The sequence below is a fragment of the Pseudophryne corroboree genome, chromosome 11, assembly GCF_028390025.1.
Source record: "Pseudophryne corroboree isolate aPseCor3 chromosome 11, aPseCor3.hap2, whole genome shotgun sequence".
In the NCBI taxonomy this organism is placed as follows: domain Eukaryota; kingdom Metazoa; phylum Chordata; class Amphibia; order Anura; family Myobatrachidae; genus Pseudophryne; species Pseudophryne corroboree.
The window spans coordinates 178,281,501-178,287,471 of NC_086454.1; the positions used below are offsets into that span (position 1 = coordinate 178,281,501).

Here is a 5,971-nt window from a genome sequence, read left to right on the forward strand (position 1 = left end):
CTCTCACTAGTGTGCTGTGTATTGTTGTGTTTGTGTGGTGGATACTAATTATTTCTCAGTTTGTGTCACATTTTTGTGTGGCAGGGTGTGAAATATGTTGAATTTATGAATTTATAAGATACTTTTGTCAGAAGCAGAAATTTGCAGAGTACTGAGTTCTGCAATATAATTTTTGTCAGTGCCATCTGCTTGGTGCTTGGTCTATCTCTGCCTGTGAGACTCATGTGGAGCCATGTTTAAATGTTGGATAATATTATTACTGTAATAAAAATTAAAATAAAAAAATGTGTGCAATTTCTTGAAGGTAATGCATTAGCAAAATCTTAGTTACCAAAAGATTAGGTCAACATATAGACACTTGGTGACCAATCTGCTAATTCTCCTTAAAATTAAACAAAAATGATAAAAAAGGTATGTTTTGCACCACACTTTAATGTCCATATTAATAAAACAGACACGACAACTTGATAAAATATCTTTGGACAACATGACATCATTGAAAACATTGACAGATGTTAAAAACATATATTATTGTGACTTTTAAAAATAAAACATAGTGTATGCGGCATTATGTGGGTGTTGGTTAATTAATCAGAATGTTGCAGAATTATATAACTTTAAATAAAAATGTAACTTGTTTGTATTTAGTAGTCTAACACACATTAAAACATTTCGTCACAATGCTTACACACCAAGTTAAACACAAATAACAACCTTATTTCACAGTGTGTGCGATTAATATGTGAGTAGAATAAACATGTAATGTGTGTTCAGTCAATTGCTGGTTGGTAACTTTCATGTGCTCAGTAATTAACAAGTAATTGAACATCAGATGAATGTGCTCTCCAATTAACTGCTAATTACTGCATACACACTTGTACCAGTACTTCGCAAATGTAGAGTAACTGCAGACCTACTCTGCTGCTGCGTGAATGTTGCTACGGTTTCCTATGTTAGTTTTAACAGCGACAAAGTTTATTTGCGAAAAACACGCCCATTGCAAGTTGCATACTCCCACACAGTACGCCCACTTTCACGCCCATGTCGGAGCATTGCGAAGTCTCGCCTCCGCCACGCCCACGCCACTCCTCGTTTTCGTTTGGCAGTTACGGCTTTTTTTTCCCAAAGTAATTTTGCACAGTTGTCGTACGTATGTCTTCGCGCATGCGTAATCACGCATTTGCGCATGCGCAGATACTTACATTTCGGACATTTGCGATGCGATGACTCTTAGCGATCAACTCGGAATGAGGGCCAATGTCTATCAAAGTAAAAATTATTTTTTGTAAGTGTTAGTTCAAGAAGGTCAATAAACACGTTTACATATGGGGCCTAATTCAGACCTGATTGTAGCAACGATTTTGTTAGCAGATGGGCAAAACCATGTGCACTTTATTTATTCATTTCACCCTCTTTCTGCCCGTGTGAAAAATCATCTTTGAATTAGTATACCAGTCTGGGACAGAGGACAGAGGAAGGATCATCTTTCTTGAAAGAATTTGATAAGAGCAATTCACATATATGCTAATCTTTATGAGGATTTATGATGCACAGATCACTTTATGAGCACTGAAGGCGCAGGAATTTTACTATCTATGAACATTTCTTAAAGGACCTATTGAAATATAGGTCAATTGAAAATCTCTGATGCCACTTTATTTTTGGAGTGCTATTGTTATATACTGTACACATTTGTGTGATGTTTGGTTTTATTATTGTTTATTGGATTTTTAGGTTGAGCACTTTTTTCACTATCATTTATATATATATATATATATATATGTATATATATATGTATATATATATGTATGTATGTGGATATATATATATATATATATATATATATATATATAAAAGGATTGATATTGCGCCACATGTGATGGGAACAAACATATCAGATATGTTGTATATGTTATAATTATAAATTATTAGACACTCTCCAGTATTAATTAAGAGGCGTCAGCTCTTCCCCTCAAAAAAGAACAGAGATGGTAATTCCCCTTAATGAATGGAATTGGTAAAGAAAGGATGAGGGATATACAGTGACCATTGGTGTCGGCAATAAGATAGTATACCAAATTGATATAAAAATAATTACAATTTATTAACAAAGTATATCACATTAGACACATTTATGAAAAAATGGGACAATACATACAAACACAGCTGAGCTACAGTACTTAAAATTAGAGTTAGAAGACTAGAATAAAAATATTAAAATGGTTATTCCTTATCTGGGTATGAGGTCAGTACAGGCCTACCAACGCGTTTCGTCAAATAGACTTCATCAAGGGGTTGAGGCAGAATGGGACTGAATGATCATTTATAGTGGTATTAATCAGGTATTAATTGTGACATCACTTCCTGTTGGGAAAGTAACTAATCATAAGACTGCTTTAAACTAGCATAAGTATATTCCATGGACATGCTACATAGTATTTATAATAGAGGTATTCAAAAACGAGCTTGTTTTGCATTAAAACATAGTAAATGTAGGAGAACGAATAGAGCGGTACTTCCGTCCTTCAGGTATCCTGGTGCGTGGTGTGCGCCTGTCCACGACTTCCGCCCCAATTCCGGGGTCTCACTGTGCATGCGCCCACTGAGGATTTTCTAAAGGAGAGTTCCTAGAGGCCGGGTAACGTCATTGTCTTCAGATGTTTAGTGGCGGCCACTTTCTCAGTGGTGTTAGTATCACAAGTAGTGCGGCAGCCATTTTTAAGAGGATCATATTTGAGGACAATCTTCATTTCTTTGGTGGCAGCAATCGCATGTAAACATAAAAAGAAATGTATGAGACACAAACAAGACTTGACATTTTCTTACAACATACATTAGTTTAAGGTATAGGGCTCTTAGTAGTGATTATTAAATAAATTATGTACATTATTAAAGTGCTGGTGCATATTTACAGTGAACAGATATTATTATGATACACTAAAGTACTAGTGTGCTATTTAAAGTGCATGTGCTTGTATTGAGTATTCTATAAAAAGGGGGTATATACTATAAAGTGCTGGTGCTTGATTAAATATTTCTGTATTTATATAGTAGTGCATATATGGAGCGGAGTGACAAAATTATGCTGTTAATCATATGTAGCTATGTACATAATTTATATAAATAAAGTGACACATTTTTTCAGGCATTTGTTCTGTGCAGCAAGATACAGTACTTGATCTTCCCAGGTAGTCCCCCAATCTGGTACTGATCAGGCCCAACACTGCTTAGCTTCCAAGATCGGAGATAGTTGGGCATTTCCAGTGTGGTTTGACTGTAGCAGTATTGTGCCATTCGAATTTCATTTTAATAACCGACTATACTATGGATACCGTGATATAGAGAATTGTTAAAAAGGAGTGCTGGAAATATCTCAACAATTATAATGATGATTTGTGGTAGTGGTAATTAACTCTAATAGGAGAGGGTGGGGTGGAGGGGGGGTGAATGGGAAGGGTGGTGGGGGATTTGAGAGGGCAGTTGGAGGTGGAGGGAGGGAACGGGACCTAGATTAAAGCTGTTCATTCACTGTAAGTATTAAAGGAAAGGGGCGATTTCATAATTCTCATTAAATCCCATTGGATGTACTGTCCATAGTTGAAATATCCAAAACATTTCATGACGTGACAGTTTATTGGATAAATCGCCTCCTCTCTCTCCCAGTTTTACCAACTCAATGACTTTAAAGGTTAGTGTCTCTGGATTAGAGTTGTGCACTAGGTTGAAATGTTTAGAAACAGCATGATTTTCCACTTTATTACTGATGTTTCTGACGTGTTCTTGTATCATTAGCTTGAGTGACCAACACCATTTAAAAGCTACCAATGAATTTAACTAACCCATGCCATAGTCAATTATAAATAGTGTTTCAGTTGGGCCTAGTGAGAGTAATAGTAATAGTGAGATAAATACTTGGCTTAATGTGAGAATTACACACAGATATAAAGTTTTTTTCTCCAGGATTTGTTACAAGATAGGCAATTGAAATTGAAATGTTAATGAACCTGTTCAACAAGCATGTGAACATCTGTTGATATACAAATTAGAGTCTCTGTAGAAACTACATTCATTCAGTATGTGTGTATGAATACATATGCTGTCTGCAGGGCCGGATCTTGCCCTTGTGGCGCCCTGGGCAAAAATGGGGGCGTGTCTTCATATGGGGGCGTGGCCAGTTACGCCCCCATTTGTGCCCCCTGTAGCGCAGCTGAAAAAAAATAAAATAAATAAAAGTATACTTACAATCCCCGCTCCTGATTCCAGACCTCCTCCTCCGCCGGCGTCGCTCTTCTCCTGGACTCGGATGGTTGTGTCTGTCCTCGGATCTATGGGAGAGACGTCATTACGTCTCTCCCATAGCACAGCATAGACACAAGACGTCATCGCGCACCGCACAGCACAGTCCTCTCCATGAAGGGAAACTAGACGCTTAGCGTCTGGTTCCCTTCAAAGCGGGGGACCAGCGGCGGGCACAGCGGGGGGCACTGCAGAGGGCACAGTGGCGGATCTTGCCATGGTGCGGCGCCCTCCGAAGGGCGCCGGCGCCCTCCGGAAGGCGGCGCCCCGGGCAAAAGTACTGCTTGCCCGTGGCAAGATCCGGTACTGGCTGTCTGAGGGGTTTCATAGAAGTGTAATAAATAATGTGTATATATATATATATATATATATATGTATATATATATACGTTACATTATTATATGGATATTTATATCAGTGTATGTTCTGCAAGATAGCTATACAATCTGAATCATAGCATTTAAATTATAGTCAATAGCCATATTATATTGAAGTGTTTTAAAATTGATTGTTAAAGTGTTATTGTTAACGAAAATTCGCAAAATATTTACATTTCATAAGTGAAGCTTCGTTCCGGCCTAAAAATTTAGGTAGCACGTAGCGGAAGCTTTCTGGCAGGGGACTTCCGGTGCTCAAAGGGAACGTGGAAGCATTTATCTAACTTCAACAATACAATACAAATAGTGTATAATTATTTTTATTGTATGCTAGAGTTGGGTAAAACAGAGTGTGGCAAGCTGCGTGCAAAGGTACGCAGCGATACACATTTGTGTACACAAGTATACATGTGTCATAGTACAATAGTACATGGACGCGTATATAGCGATGCACGGGTACACACGTGGACGCACAGGCGGGAAACATGAGTGCGTATTTACACAAGCGAAAGTTAGCCGCATAATAGAAATTGATTGTAAAGGTGGAATAAAACACATTTTAACAGGTAACTATCCAATTTTAAAGCACTTTACTATAATACTTTGTTTAAAGTGTAATGCCTTTAAGGGGATGTTATCAATCACTGGTAAATTACTTTTTTTTCTGTACAGAAAACCTAAAAGTGTGGGTTGTTGAAAAGTAAGTGTGAATGCATTGAACTCCATGACCAATTCGGGTTCCCGTAGAAGACATTGAGTTAGTAGAGGCTCAGTGGCATTGAGGCTAGCGACCTCACGTATGTATTGAGATTGACGCATGTAGTGAAAAAAACATGCGGAGGAGCGTGATTTGATGTTACGCTCCGGCTGTGGAGCGCAGTTTGGGAATTCGACTCCCATGACCGTAGGCCGTATAGATAACAAGTGTAAGATAACCGCACGTCTGTGTGTGAGATACGCGGCACAATGTGATACCATTTGCGTTATTTTGCACAACTGTGTCATCATACGTGCTGTGATAGCATACGCAGACGTGATTTGGGTAAAGAAAAGGAAGTTTCGCTGACTCTCTCTCTGGAAAACCTCCAACAGGCTTTCAACCTCCACTGAAAAAGGTGGGGTATTAATTCTGTTAATGCTCCATACTTCCAGTGCAGGGGTCTGGTAGGGATCCTCACTGGGTACGTGAAAAATCACTACAGGAGTGAGTCGTGGTACTGCCCAGTGGAGAAGGAGTGGGTGAAAAGCGCTCGAAGGAACTTTTCACCATCGTCTCGTGTGGGCCATTTGGTGTGTTG

At 38.6% G+C, this 5,971-nt stretch overlaps 1 pseudogene; it reads right to left on the minus strand.

Annotated features, from left to right (window-relative positions):
- Nucleotides 1-3,163: 3,163 nt before the first annotated feature.
- LOC134971470 (5S ribosomal RNA) lies at nt 3,164-3,282 on the minus strand (annotated as a pseudogene).
- Nucleotides 3,283-5,971: the final 2,689 nt, after the last annotated feature.